Here is a 16708-nt window from a genome sequence, read left to right as displayed (position 1 = left end):
AGTTGAGGTCATTTGTACATGTAGATAGGGGTGAAGTGACTATAAATAGATAATAAACAGTTCTGTTCTGCAGTTTTATGGCTTGGGGGTAGAAACTCATCAGTTTAACACAAAGGGCACCAAATTCCCTATATAGTACACTTCTTTTGACCGTGGGCTATATAGGGAATAGGGTGCCATTTAGGATGCAAGCCAAGACAGCCCAGCTAGTAATTACACATGGCCTTGACAACTCGCATGATAGTTTTTCTAACAGTAAATTTAACTTTTTTTTTGCCTGACTGACTCCTATTCTCATCCTATCCAGATCCTATCACTCATCTGTATATCATAACAAGCATTAATAATTGTCACTCCACTAGCGTCAGTCCAACACAGCCCCAGGCTCATTAGCATAGGCCTAGCGTTTGTTCTGTTGGAAAAGGCTGATTATTTTATACAATGGGGCCAAGCCAATTTAGTAAAATGGTATCACATAAATCAAAACGCAACAAGGTGGCACATTTTTAAGTTATTCCGAGAGACACCGTAACTAATATGTCACTGTCAGATTTGGTATGCCAGGTATATGCTTCGGCAGTGATACTAAATGCACTACATTACCAAAAGTATGTGGACACCTGTTCGAACATCTCATTCCAAAATCATGGTCATTAATATGGAGTTGGTCCCCCCTTTGCTGCTAAAACAGCCTCTATTCTTCTAGGAAGGCTTTCCACTAGATGTTGGAACATTGCTGATGGGACTTGCTTCCATTCAGCCACAAGATCAGTAGTGAGGTTGGGCACTGATGTTGGGCAATTAGGCCTGGCTTCCAATTCATCCCAAAGGTGTTCGATGGGGTCGAGGTCATGGCTCTGTGCAGGCCAGTCAAGTTCTTCAACACTGATCTCGACAAACCATTTCTGTATGGATCTCGTTTTGTGCACGGGGTCATGCTAAAGCAGGAAATGGCCTTCCCCAAACTGTTACAAAATCTGAAGAACATACGCACATCCAGGTACTTTGCGCAAGTTCTGAAGTTGTAGGAAAACTCATGGAAAACCGAAAGGAAAACGCTGCTCACTGCTGCTCCCGGGTGATATTTATTTGCATTAACGTTTCAAACCCTTAGATCTTCTTCCCCAAACTGTTGCCACAAAGTTGGAATCACAGAATCGTCTAGAATGTCATTGTATTTTGTAGCGTTAAGATTTCACTTCACTGGAACTAAGGGGCCTAGCCCGAACCCTGAACAACAGCCCCAGATCATTATTCATCCACCAAACTTTACAGTTGCCACTATGCATTGGGGCAGGTAGCGTTCTCCTGGCATCCGCCAAACCCAAATTCGTCCGTTGGACTACCAGATGGTGAAGTGTGGTTCATCACTCCAGAGAACGTGTTTCCGTGACATTGCGCATGGTGATCTTAGGCTCGTCTGCGGCTGCTCGGCCATGGAAACCCATTTCATTAAGCACTCGAAGAACAGTTCTTGTGCTGACGTTGCTTCCAGAGGCAGTTTGTATCTCAGTAGTGAGTGTTGCAACCGAGGATAGATGATTTTTACGCGTTATGCGCTTCAGCACTCGGCTGTCCTGTTCTGTGAGCTTGTGTGGCCTACCACTTCGCGGCTGAGTCGTTGTTGCTCCTAGATATTTCCACTTCACGATAACAGCACTTACAGTTGACTGGGGCATCTTTAGCAGGGCAGCAATTTTACAAACAGACTGGTTGAAAAGGTGGCATCCTATGCCAAGCTGAAGGCCACTTAGCTGATCAGTAAGGCCATTCTACTGCCAATTGTTTTCTACGATCGATGTTATACACCTGTCAGCAACGGGTGTGGCTGAAATAGCCGAATGCACTAATTTGAAGGGGTGTCCACATACTGCTGGATATACAGTGTATATCATCTCACAGAGGAAAATAGGTGTCTTCGTCCCAGAAATCATTCTAATGTGGATACCTAGTCAGTTGCACAACTGAATGCATTGATAAAGAGATGCTCTGCTTTCTCGACACCACGCTCCACAAAGCTCTTCATTGTAATCAGAGGGCTGATATTTATTCTATGCATGCCAGTCTCTCTTGGCTAAGAGTTGAGGAATGACTGAATGCGTCACTTCTTGTTTTTATAAGAAACATTGTGTTGGAAATTCCAAATTGTTTGCATAGTCAACTTACTCACAGAACTGGCACTTACTCCACCAAACATGCCACTAGGGGTCTTTTCACAGCCCCCAGGTCCAGAACAAATTCAAGGAAATGTACAGTGTTATACAGAGCCATGAGTGCAAGGAATTCCCCTCCATCGTATATAGTGCAAGTGAACAGCAAACCTGGCTTCAAGAAAACGAATAAAGCAATACCTCTCCCCCATGTGACCTACTTGTTGTGTGTCGGGATTTCGAACCAGCGACCTTTCGGTTTCTGGCCAAACGCTAGGCTACCTGCCGCCCATAGGCTACAGTAGTTGTCAAAGTCGTAATATGTGAAGCTTATTAAAGGCACTGCTTGAACGGTCCTGCCTTTGATTTGATAGAGGCCAGTATTAATGAGTGATTGGATGAAAAGAGGCCAGTGTTAATGAGTGATTGGATGAAAAGAGGCCAGTGTTAATGAGTGATTGGATGAAAAGAGGCCAGTGTGAATGAGTGATTGGATGAAAAGAGACCAGTGTGAATGAGTGATTGGATGAAAAGAGACCAGTGTGGAAGAGTGATTGGATAAAAATAGGCCAGTGTTAATGAGTGATTGGATGAAAAGAGACCAGTGTGAATGAGTGATTGGATGAAAAGAGGCCAGTGTGAATGAGTGATTGGATGAAAAGAGGCCAGTGTGAATGAGTGATTGGATGAAAAGAGGCCCGTGTGAACGAGTGATTGGGTTTGGACTGAGGGGGCGGCTATGCAGCATATCTGCTGTTCTCTGCTCTCTCATGTGTGTCCAAAATGTTAATGATCATAGTGGTCTAGTCAAAAGTAGTGCACTAAATAGGGAATAGGGTGCCCTTTGGGATGTATTCTCTGAGTACAGAGGCCTGTTCCTTTTACTCTTTACATGATGGCGCTCATCCATCACCTTTAGACAGCGGCATCAAACCAACTACAAACATGCAAAGCCCAGCAGTATAAAATATGCTGACGCCAAGTGTTATATACACATAAATAGACTACTTTAGCTCTGCCACTTGTGGTAGTGGTCGTGTTTTTTTTCACATCCTCTTTTTAACTCAATTTCTTTCCATCTGATGTTATGGGAAATTCCCAGCCCAGAACACAGAATGTGACTAGGTCCCAAATGGCATTCTATTCCCTATATAGTGCACTACTTTTGACCAGTACCCACAGGGCTCTATTCCTTATCAAATCAAATCAAATTTATTTATATAGCCCTTCGTACATCAGCTGATATCTCAAAGTGCTGTACAGAAACCCAGCCTAAAACCCCAAACAGCAAGCAATGCAGGTGTAGAAGCACGGTGGCTAGGAAAAACTCCCCAGAAAGGCCAAAACCTAGGAAGAAACCTAGAGAGAAACCAGGCTATGTGGGGTGGCCAGTCCTCTTCTGGCTGTGCCGGGTGGTGATTATAACAGAACATGGCCAAGATGTTCAAATGTTCATAAATTACCAGCATGGTCGAATAATAATAAGGCAGAACAGTTGAAACTGGAGCAGCAACACAGTCAGGTGGACTGGGGACAGCAAGGAGTCATCATGTCAGGTATTCCTGGGGCATGGTCCTAGGGCTCAGGTCCTCCGAGAGAGAGAAAGAAAGAGAGAATTAGAGAGAGCATATGTGGGATGGCCAGTCCTCTTCTGGCTGTGCCGGGTGGAGATTATAACAGAACATGGCCAAGATGTTCAAATGTTCATAAATGACCAGCATGGTCGAATAATAATAAGGCAGAACAGTTGAAACTGGAGCAGCAGCACGGCCAGGTGGACTGGGGACAGCAAGGAGTCATCATGTCAGGTAGTCCTGGGGCATGGTCCTAGGGCTCAGGTCCTCCGAGAGAGAGAAAGAGAGAAGGAGAGAATTAGAGAACGCACACTTAGATTCACACAGGACACCGAATAGGACAGGAGATGTACTCCAGATATAACAAACTGACCCTAGCCCCCCGACACATAAACTACTGCAGCATAAATACTGGAGGCTGAGACAGGAGGGGTCAGTATATAGTGCACTACTTTTGACCAGGACCCACAGGGCTCTATTCCTTATATAGTGCACTACTTTTGACCAGGGCCCACAGGGCTCCATTCCCTATATAGTGCACTACTTTGTCCCAAATGGCACCCTATTCCCTATATAGTGCACTACTTTGTCCCAAATGGCACCCTATTCTCTATATAGTGCACTACATTGTCCCAAATGGCACCCTATTCCCTATATAGTGCACTACTTTAGACCAGGGCCCACAGGGCTCTATTCCCTATATAGTGCACTTCTTTGTCCCAAATGGCACCCTATTCCCTATATAGTGCACTACTTTAGACCAGAGCCCATGAAAGGAATAGGGTGCCATTTAGGACGCAGACAGAATGTGTGATGAAGTAATCGCCTGTCTGTTAGTTAGCCATGCAGTCACATGAGATAAATAACATGTGTCCATATAGTGGAGAGAAATAACATGTGTCCATATAGTGGAGAGAAATAACATGTGTCCATATAGTGGAGAGAAATAACATGTGTCCATATAGTGGAGAGAAATAACATGTGTCCATATAGTAGAGAGAAATAACATGTGTCCATATAGTAGAGAGAAATAACATGTGTCCATATAGTGGAGAGAAATAACATGTGTCCATATAGTGGAGAGAAATAACATGTGTCCATATAGCAGAGAGAAATAACATGTGTCCACATAGTGGTTCTCTGTTTACCTTCGTTTCCTCGTTTACGTTTTAGGAGGGGTGATGAACCGTACAGTAGACTACTTACTCTGTGTTAGATGCACTGGGATTACCTCTAACCTTTAATTTGCACTAACATTCACCTCATCTGAATTGTATTTATTGAATACATTAATTACCTCCTCTCTACTCTTCCACTCCTTTCTTCTCTCTCATCTGGATTTGTTTTGCAATAATTTGTTCTATATTTCTGTCTTCACATCTCTATCTCATTGCTAATTTTTTAAGTGAGGACTGGAGGCACCAGATGGATGTATCACAACATGACGGAACTCAAAGTTTCCTGGTCTTTAGGAGAAGTTATGGAGGGTTATCGTTGGCTGTATATCTGTGCTCTCCCTGGCAGGCAGCGCTCCCCCCGGTGATGAAGGATTAACCAACGCAGCTGTCTCCTGGCCGGGATGATGCAGTGCACTGCTCGCTGACACGACAGCGTCACTTAGTCTTCATGTCCGCTCCTCTGCTGCGCCCGCACAGGACAAAGCCAATCAGCGTCACACGCCACTGTGATGGACCCTGCAGCTTGATCCTGGAGTTTCTCAACCTCACAGGACCATTAATCAACTTCAGACACTCCGCTTCAGCCACCGCCAATCTACCCCAGAGTTCTCCACTACTCCCTTCTCTCCAATCCAGGACCAAACCCACAGCTGAGCCGGGCCACCAGTGATGTATGGGACAATGGGGGAGGGATGGGGGTTGATGGACAGAGGGAGGGTGGCTGGCGCACGCGAGAAAGTACATTGCACATTATGCTTTGTGTTATCGTGGAGAAGGAGAGACAACAGAGGGTAAACCCTCTTCCCTTTCAAGCCCACCCAGACCACTCGTTTGTTGTGTTTAATTTACTGCAGTGGGCTAAATCATGGTCACACAGTGTTTCTTGCTCTTAAACAAATCACATGGTAATGGGCTTTTAAAAAAGACACCTGCACCGTGTCAGATATAGAGTTTAAATGTATTACATTTTTAGTTTGCATCCCAATATTGCACTTAATATACAGTACATCACAGAACACTGAAATATAACAAAAAACACTATTTTTGAGATAGAAACACCGGATTTTCTACAGGCTTTTTGAAATAATGTTTATGAATTAGGAAATTAGGAAAAATATTAATAATATTCCACCCATGAGGCCACTGAAGAGCTACAGAGATATCCTCCTGCTCCATAACGCAGCATGAAATAGAGAATAATGCAGATCTGGTATCACGCTCTTTGCTCATTTAGATGAATCGCACTCTCTAGGAATCCATTTTGTAAAGATCTGAATTCAGCTGGAGGCGGAAGTGGATACATCGTTTGTCCTGTGTAGAATCCCCATTTCCATCCTCACAATGAACTACTTGGGTTAATTATATGATGCTGAGACTGATGCAACGTTTTACTGCAGAAATACATTTTAATAATACTACTTTTCTTTTGTTTTTTTGCAAAGACGTTGAAATGGTACATAACATAGTTCATGAGACTGTGTTGCGTTTCAGAGTTGTGGGAGGGAAACACATAGTAGACACCATACTCCCTATATACAGATTGCATTCTTCATGACATAAAAACACACAAATACCTTTACAGTATACATGATCCCGATTTGAATGACTTTACCGGTTGAAAGCACGCAGGTCGCTGTTGAAGACTTGTAATTCCCTGAAAGCTGTGAGGTAAATGAAAGCAAAGCCCCATATGAAACACCCCATACAATGTAATGGAGAAACATAACAATACACCTCACAAATGACTATTTAAGAGAAATGTACATGTTATATAAAATACTGACGGAGCTGGCTTTGAGCAGAATTTTAAAGTAGGCTATAAGCCTCTTTCATCAGTTCAGGTGATAGTACTGTATTTGTACCAAAGTGCAGATGATATTCTATTGCCAGACCACATTATAGTATTCTGTACATTTGAGACTCAATATCCTATGAAATTAAATCATTGAAATTCTTACGTTATACCCTTCCCATCGCAATACAAGACAAGCCCCTTGCTAATACAGCCATCAACCCCATTCTGAAACAGATCATAAAGTGATGACGTTTATGATACCGTTATTAACAGTGCTATAAAATGAAATGACATTTATTATATATATATATATATATATATATATATATATATATATACATACATACATGTTTTTTTTTGTAACCTTTATTTAACTAGGCAAGTCAAAATCAAATAGCCCATCAAATATAATTTTCTCTAGAGTATGCAAATCAAACATTTCAAAGCCCCCTTCGGGAGAAAAAAACATTTCAGATCACACATATTATCACATCAGAGAGCGAGAGAGAGCGAGAGAGAGCGAGAGAGAGCGAGAGAGAGATGGGAGGACTAGAGTAAAGTGTAAGAGGTAGTGAGTGCTGATTAGCTTGTATGGCTCAGGGTGGATGGAGCCTAAGACAATGGAATAAGAGGGGGGGAAGAGCGGATTGTTGTTATTGGTCACATACACATGGTTAGCAGATGTTAATGCGAGTGTTGCGAAATGCTTGTTCTTCTAGTTCCGACAAGTGCAGTAATATGTAACAAGTAATCTAACAAATTCACAACGACTACCTTATACTTGGGGCGGCAGGTATCCTAGTGGTTAGAGTGTAGAGTCGGCAGGTATCCTAGTGGTTAGAGTGTAGAGTCGGCAGGTATCCTAGTGGTTAGAGTGTAGAGTCGGCAGGTATCCTAGTGGTTAGAGTGTAGAGTCGGCAGGTATCCTAGTGGTTAGAGTGTAGAGTCGGCAGGTATCCTAGTGGTTAGAGTGTAGAGTCGGCAGGTATCCTAGTGGTTAGAGTGTAGAGTCGGCAGGTATCCTAGTGGTTAGAGCGTTGGATTTCTAACCTGAAAGGTTGCTAGATCGAATCCCCGAGCCGACAAGGTAAAAATCTATCGTTCTGCCCCTGAACAAGGCAGTTAACCGACTGTTCCTAGGCCGTCATTGAAAATAAGAATCTGTTCTTAACTGACTTGCCTGGTTAAATAAAAGTATAATAAAAAATCAAATAAATACACACAAATGTAAAGGGATGAATGAGAATATGTACACATAAACAATCAAATCAAAGTTTATTTGTCACGTGCGCCGAATACAAACAGGTGTAGACCTTACAGTGAAATGCTTACTTGCAGACTCTATCCAAAAGGTGCAATTTTTAAGTAAAAAAAAAAATGCATTAGGTGAACAATAGATTAGTAAAGAATCAAAAACAACAGTAAAGAAGTCAGTGAACATATATGGATGGGCGATGGCCGTGTGGCATAGGCAAGATGCCGTAGATGGTATAGAGTACAGTATATATACATATGAGATGAGTAATGTAGGATATGCAGACATTATTAAAGTGGCATTATTTAAAGTGAGTGGTGATACCTTTATTACATCCATTTAATAAATGTGTTAAAGTGGCCAGTGATTTGAGTCTGTATGTTGACAGCAGTCACTCTGTTAGTGATGGCTGTTTAACAGTCTGATGGCCTTGAGATAGAAGCTGTTTTTCAGTCTCTCGGTCCCTGCTTTGATGCACCTGTACTGATCTCACCTTCTGGATGATAGCGTGGTGAACAGGCAGTGGCTCGGGTGGTTGTTGCCCTTGATGATCTTTTTGGCCTTCCTGTGACATCGGGTGCTGTAGGTGTCCTGGAGGGCAGGTAATTTGCCCCCGGTGATGGGTTGTGCAGACCGCACCACCCTCTGGAGAGCCTTGCGGGTTGTGGGCGGAGCAGTTGCCGTACCAGGCGGTGATACAGCCCGACAGGATGCTCTCAATTGTGCATCTGTAAAAGTTTGTGAGTGTTTTAGGTGACAAGCAACATTTCTTCAGCCTCCTGAAGTTGAAGAGGCGCTGTCGCGCCTTCACCATGCTGTCTGTGTGGGTGGACCAATTCCGTTTGTCTGTACGTCGAGGAACTTAAAACTTTCCACCTTCTCCACTACTGTCGATGCAGCCATTTTGCAGCTGATTATTTTATCTCAATATTAAATTATTTACTGGAAACAATTAAGTATCTTACTGTGATGATAGTTTTAAATTAATAAGGGGAAAAAAATAAACAAAAATAGCTTCTAGCAAAGAGACATTTCTTATGCAAGAATTTTGCTAGGACTCTCTGGGAGTGGTATGAGTGGGGAGGGGGGAAAACTGAAAATTAGCTGTAATTGGCAGAGAGGTTTAGAACTCTTTCTTATTGGTCTATTAACTAATTTACATTTCTTAAAAGACCGTTATCATGTTCACAATGTTATTCCAACCTTAGTGTGTGGAACAATATATGAAACAGGAAAATACGTTTATTTTATTATCATTTTTATTTGACAAGACAACAATAAGAGCTGAGGACAATGATCATGACAATACTCTATACAGACAGACACACGATACAACACATTTGGACAAGACAGTTATCAGCCACAGTGTAGCCTGATACAAAAACAAATAAGGACAAAATATTGTTAGCTTACATTCCATGGCGGAACATTTTGCCCTTATAAAAACATGTACTTGCTTTAATGAATATTGTTCAATGGAAATCTAGGCAAATTAGTCAGAGAAATATGCCGAAAAGAGTTGCTCAACACTTACCCCTTACTTAGCGTCTCCCACTTTCTTTTGATTCATTTTCTGATTCATAATAGTATTTGTACTTTCAAGGGTGAATCTGTGTCTAACAAAGTGTTGAGAAGGTTGGGTTTTAAGAGATATCCAAATGTCATGTTTTGAATATAGATATTTTACCAAACAGAAGTATTGTGCTGTTCATTGAAGGACAACGGACATCGAGGTCATCCAAGATGATGAGCTGAGGATTAATATGTAGTTTGAAGGCGTAATGGGAAAGACAGCCTTGAAACTGTCGCTAAAATAAGCACACTGTCGAACAGTAGCCAGTACAAATGCATTATGTCCTCCTCCTCCTCTTCTTGACAGATTCTCATTTTATAGTCTTGCTCAATAACTTAATAGACAATCTTTTTCTTGGTTTACATAATTGTATAGAATATATTTAACTGAAAGGCTATTGAGGATGTACAGTTGAAGTCAGAAGTTTACATACACATGGAGTTGGAGTCGTTAAAACTCGTTTTTTCAACCACTCCACAAATCATTTTGGCAAATCTGTTAGGACATCTACTGTGTGCATGACACAAGTCATTTTTCCAACAATTGTTTACAGACAGACTATTTCACGTATAACTCACTGTATCCCAATTCCAGTGGGTCAGAAGTTTACATACACTAAGTTGACTGTGCCTTTAAACAGCTTGGATAATTCCAGAAAATGATGTCACGGCTTTAGAAGCTTCTGATAGGCTAATTGACATCATTTGAGTCAATTGGAGGTGTACCTGTGGATGTATTTCAAGGCCTACCTTCAAACTCAGTGCCTCTTTGATTGACATCATGGCAAAATCAAAAGAAATCAGCCAAGACTTAAAAAAAAAAAAATGGAGGACTTCCACAAGTCTGGTTCATCCTTGGGAGCAATTAACAAACACTTTAAGTTACCATGCTCATCTGTACAATAGTACCCAAGTATAAACACCATGGGACCACGCAGCCGTCATACCACTCAGGAAGGAGATGCGTTCTGTCTCCTAGAGATGAACGTACTTTGGTGCGAAAAGTGCAAATCAATCCCAGAACAACAGCAAAGGACCTTGTGAAGATGCTGGAGGAAACAGGTACAAAAGTATCTATATCCACAATAAAAACGAGTCCTATATCGATATAACCTGAAAGGCCGCTCAGCAAGGAAGAAGCCACTGCTCCAAAACTGCCATAAAAAAGCCAGACGGTTTGTAACTGCACATGGGGACAAAGATCGTACTTTTTGGAGAAATGTCCTCTGGTCTGATGAAACAAAAATAGAACTGTTTGGCCATAATGACCATCATTATGTTTGGAGGAAAAAGGGGGAGGCTTGCAAGCTGAAGAACACCATCCCAATCTTGAAGGACGGGGGTGGTGGCATCCTGTTGTAGGGGTGCTTTGCTGCAGGAGGGACTGGTGCACTTTCCAAAATAGATGGCATCATGAAAAATGAAGATTATGTCGATAAAGCTTGGTCACAAATTGGTCTTCCAAATGGACAATGACCCCAAGCATACTTCCAAAGTTGTGGCAAAATGGCTTAAGGACAACAATGTCAAGGTATTGGAGTGGCCATCACAAAGCCCTGACCTCAATCCTACAGAACATTTGTTGGCAGAACTGAAAAAGGCGTGTGCGAGCAAGGAGGCCAAAATTCACCCAAATAATTGTGGGAAGCTTGTGGAAGGCTACCCGAAACGTTTGACCCAAGTTAAACAATTTAAAGGCAATGCTACTAAATACTAATTGAGTGTATGTAAACTTCTGACCCACTGGGAATGTGATGAAGGAAATAAAAGCTGAAATAAATAATTATCTCTACTATTATTCTGACATTTCACATTCTTTAAAATAAAGTGGTGATCCTAACTGACCTAAAACAGGGCATTTTTTACTAGGATTAAATGTCAGGAATTGTGAAAAAGTGAGTTTAAATGTGTTTGGCTTAGGTGTATGTAAACTTCCGACTTCAGCTGTATATCCATGTACTGTATACACGTCTAAACATAGAGCTGTCCATTCTCACCAGCTTCACAGTAAACAAGTCCTGAACACAGTTTAGACTATGACCAATTATTGGGTGTAGTCACTGGGGAACCTATATGCACTACACAACCTGTGATTTTAATTAGGAAGGTGCCTAGTCAGATTAATTAACCCACAAGTGATATAATGGAAACACTGCAAATTAATTCCCCAGTTAAAATAATGAGCAGATTTAAGTCATTACCAAACAGCTTTTCAAAAAGCAGCAGCTACTAGCTATGAAGGGATTAAAACAACCACTATGTAAACTGACTACCAGTTTAATCTGTGACAAGGGGAAAAAGCATTGCCCTGGGTCTGTCTCCACCCTTCCCCCACACATGGCTACTACTGGGTTAGCCCACGCCTGACCCTTACTCCCCCTTATAGCTCCCCACAGAACTCTAGCAACAGCTCCACGGTGCAAATGTATAATACAATGGCTCATCTTTCACAGCGAAGCACTAAGTCAATTTTACGACTGGCACAACTGAACCGGCAATTAAATGAGACAGGCACCTTTTTTATTTTTGGTGTTGCAGCTTTCCTTACATACACTGTAACAGCAAATAAGGTGAGGATAATTAACGGCCTCAACAGGATCAATAGCTGCCAGACTGATGACACATTGGAAAGGGGATAGTATATATTTAACAGCGGTATGTCAGGCTGCCTTTTTTCTTACTGAGGATTATGTTACCAGTCCTTTATAGTATGTTACAGCTTGGTTACTGAGGATTATGTTACCAGTCCTGTATAGTATGTTACAGCTTGGTTACTGAGGATTATGTTACCAGTCCTGTATAGCATGTTACAGCTTGGTTACTGAGGATTATGTTACCAGTCCTTTATAGTATGTTACAGCTTGGTTACTGAGGATTATGTTACCAGTCCTTTATAGTATGTTACAGCTTGGTTACTGAGGATTATGTTACCAGTCCTTTATAGTATGTTACAGCTTGGTTACTGAGGATTATGTTACCAGTCCTTTATAGTATGTTACAGCTTGGTTACTGAGGATTATGTTACCAGTCCTTTATAGTATGTTACAGCTTGGTTACTGAGGATTATGTTACCAGTCCTTTATAGTATGTTACAGCTTGGTTACTGAGGATTATGTTACCAGTCCTTTATAGTATGTTACAGCTTGGTTACTGAGGATTATGTTACCAGTCCTTTATAGTATGTTACAGCTTGGTTACTGAGGATTATGTTACCAGTCCTTTATAGTATGTTACAGCTTGGTTACTGAGGATTATGTTACCAGTCCTTTATAGTATGTTACAGCTTGGTTACTGAGGATTATGTTACCAGTCCTTTATAGTATGTTACAGCTTGGTTACTGAGGATTATGTTACCAGTCCTTTATAGTATGTTACAGCTTGGTTACTGAGGATTATGTTACCAGTCCTTTATAGTATGTTACAGCTTGGTTACTGAGGATTATGTTACCAGTCCTTTATAGTATGTTACAGCTTGGTTACTGAGGATTATGTTACCAGTCCTTTATAGTATGTTACAGCTTGGTTACTGAGGATTATGTTACCAGTCCTTTATAGTATGTTACAGCTTGGTTACTGAGGATTATGTTACCAGTCCTTTATAGTATGTTACAGCTTGGTTACTGAGGATTATGTTACCAGTCCTTTATAGTATGTTACAGCTTGGTTACTGAGGATTATGTTACCAGTCCTTTATAGTATGTTACAGCTTGGTTACTGAGGATTATGTTACCAGTCCTTTATAGTATGTTACAGCTTGGTTACTGAGGATTATGTTACCAGTCCTTTATAGTATGTTACAGCTTGGTTACTGAGGATTATGTTACCAGTCCTTTATAGTATGTTACAGCTTGGTTACTGAGGATTATGTTACCAGTCATTTATAGTATGTTACAGCTTGGTTACTGAGGATTATGTTACCAGTCCTTTATAGTATGTTACAGCTTGGTTACTGAGGATTATGTTACCAGTCCTTTATAGTATGTTACAGCTTGGTTACTGAGGATTATGTTACCAGTCCTGTATAGTATGTTACAGCTTGGTTACTGAGGATTATGTTACCAGTCCTTTATAGTATGTTACAGCTTGGTTACTGAGGATTATGTTACCAGTACGTTATGTTATGTTACAGCTATGTGTTCATCTACAAATACCTTTTGGGTAAGCTCCCTCTTTACTTCTGTAGTCTGGTCTTCTTCACCACAAACAGTAACCAAACCCGGTCTGCTAGGTGGTTGCTACTTAAAGTCCCCAGGACATTTACAGAATTAGGCAAGACTGCCTTCTCGGCTTGTGTACAGGACGCATGGAATAGTCTACAATCCCTGCTTCATCTAGATATGTTAGTGTCACTAAATTAATTTTAAATATTGACGGGAGACTCTGTTACAGAGGAGTGTAAATACTTTTTTTTAGGATGGATCATGTTGTTGTATTGTTGTAATGTTTTAATTCTGTAATGTATTGATTGTTGCTGCCTTCTTGGCCAGGTCTCCCTTAAAAAAGAGACTCTGGGTCTCAATGGGCTTTTCCTGGTTAAATAAAGGTTAAATAAGAAAATGTAATAAAACACTTGGTTACTGAGGTTTTTGTTACCACTTTTTTTTATGTTCAGTTACAAATTGAGATGTTTGTTTCATATAATAAGGGCTGATATTTTTTTTTATGTCTGTTATTTATAAATATAAAGAAAGTGGAGAAGAAACTTGCAGGTTCTCATCATATAATTATATATGAAATCCAATAATTATAGGATATCTATGGCCCACACTAACAACGAAGTGGTCTTTTGTTACCAACGTTTCTATTTAGTTTCAAACAACAAAATATATGAGGCTTTGCTTCCACATCAAAGAGCACCGTCTCTAATAGCATACCTGTTTCAGAGTCATACCCACCTTACACAGAGAGGTTCACCAACCCTTACCTGGAGAGGTTCACCAACCCTTACCCAGAGAGGTTCACCAACCCTTACCCAGAGAGGTTCACCAACCCTTACCCGGAGAGGTTCACCAACCCTTACCCAGAGAGGTTCACCAAACCTTACCCGGAGAGGTTCCCCAACCCTTACCCAGAGAGGTTCACCAACCCTTACCCAGAGAGGTTCACCAACCCTTACCCAGAGAGATTCAACAACCCTTACCCAGAGAGGTTCACCAACCCTTACCCGGAGAGGTTCACCAACCCTTACCCAGAGAGGTTCACCAACCCTTACCCAGAGAGGTTCACCAACCCTTACCCAGAGAGGTTCACCAACCCTTGCTCTGAGTGACAAAGTGACTTTGTCACACGGTTACAAAGGATTGTGTTACCTGTCAGAGCACATGTAACTTTTTTCATTCCTGCATATTAAATGCTCGATCGGAGAGAGAATGAGCACGAGAGCGAGAGCACAGAAAACAAGGCAGCCCTTTGTCCTCCAAACCATTTTAGAAAGCGCTATTTGCCATGGGGTGCCGAGCATAATTAATACCTCACTGTAGGCAGGGGTTGTCATTTTTCAAATCGTTTCCCTGGAAATGTTCTACAGCTCTTAATGGCCCTGCTAATGCTGTAGCCGTCATGTTCTCGACAGCTGCACCTTTACAAGACAAACTCAGCTGTGCCATGAAGGCCTCTCTGTGGACTCCCTAACTGGGAGAGCTCAGACTGTCCCAGCCAGCTGGTGATGGCCATGGCACTATGGACAATTAATTCATTCTTACCTTGTGTTCACGTCCGGTAGTGAGTCACCTTGCTTTGAATGCCATGCCGCCCCCAAACACCTCATATTTTTCTTTCCTATTTTCTGACGGATGGTGGAGCAGCAAAATGGGCCTTGAAAGGAAACAAATGAAAGCATAGGACTAATTAAAGATGGCTTTGGAGGGACCAGTGGGGCCAGGGGCAGTTAGGTGAGAATATTTGGTGGCTAGCCAAGCTAGGAAGCTGTATTTAGCTGACAACCGGAAGAGAAAATGAAGGCCTAATATTTCAAATTAGCATGCTACGCTAGGCTAGCCTGAACGTCTCCAACCTCTCCTCGGGGACCCCCTGCCGTTCCCTGCCGTTCCATGTATTTGAACTATTCCAGAGCTAGCACACCTGATTCAATTAGTCAACTAATTATCAGTTGTACTAGTTCAGGGCTACCACAAAACTGTGAAACGCCAGGGGTCCCCGAAGAGAGATTTGAGAACGACTGGGCTATAGGCTACAATACTGTTATTGTCTTGTATAGCATACTATATAGTGTTCTCTTGTCTGTAGTCTACTATTTAAGGCTACATAAAGTTGGTGAGAGCAATGCTGAGATTATTGGAGTGTGCTGGAGTGTGCTGGAGTGTCCTGGAGTGTCCTGGAGTGTGCTGGAGTGTCATGGAGTGTCATGGAGTGCCCTGGAGTGTCCTGGAGTGTCCTGGAGTGGTCCAACCAGAGAATTCCTTTGTCTGTAGAAAAGCAATGGAATGTGAGCTACCTCTCACGTGAACGAGCGTCACGAGTTTGTGGCACTCTGCCAGACCACTGACTCAAAGAGCCCTTATGAGCCTCTCCTTTACAGTAGAAGCCTAAAACAAGTTTCGAAAGACAGTTGACATCTAGTAGAATCCTTGGGAAGTGCAACATGACCAATATCCCACTGTATCTTCAAAAGGGAATGAGTTGAAAATCGACCAACCTCAGATTTCCCACTTCCTGGTTGGATTTTTTCTCAGGTTTTTGCCTGCCATATGAATTCTGTTATACTCACAGACATCATTCAAACAGTTTTAGAAACTTCAGAGTGTTTTCTATCCAAATATACTAATAATATGCATATTTTAGCAACTGGGACTGAGGAGCAGGCAGTTTAATCTGGGAACCTCTGAGCACCTTATTCATCAAAGCTACTCAATACATCCATTGCCAATAACAATTCCTCCGTATTTGAAAAATCTTTCCAACACTCTCGGCCTCGATAATCACCAAGACCCAGTGTGAAAGAGAGAAATATCATAATCTGTTGATACCATATTTCCAGTGGAAACACAAAAAAAACAGCTGTCTGTCCCAAGCTCACTGGCGCAGAAAACTCTGAGGGCCAGGAATAGGCTTGTTGATACAATGTCACAACTTCGCTAGAGACAGCTTCGGGCCGGACCCAGTGATGATTTGATGCAATGTTGCACTTCTTTTGCAATAGCTCAAGTCAAGACAGGTAGAAAGGG

Source organism: Oncorhynchus mykiss, chromosome 20, assembly GCF_013265735.2.
Source record: "Oncorhynchus mykiss isolate Arlee chromosome 20, USDA_OmykA_1.1, whole genome shotgun sequence".
NCBI lineage: Eukaryota > Metazoa > Chordata > Actinopteri > Salmoniformes > Salmonidae > Oncorhynchus > Oncorhynchus mykiss.
This window is presented reverse-complemented; position numbering follows the sequence as displayed.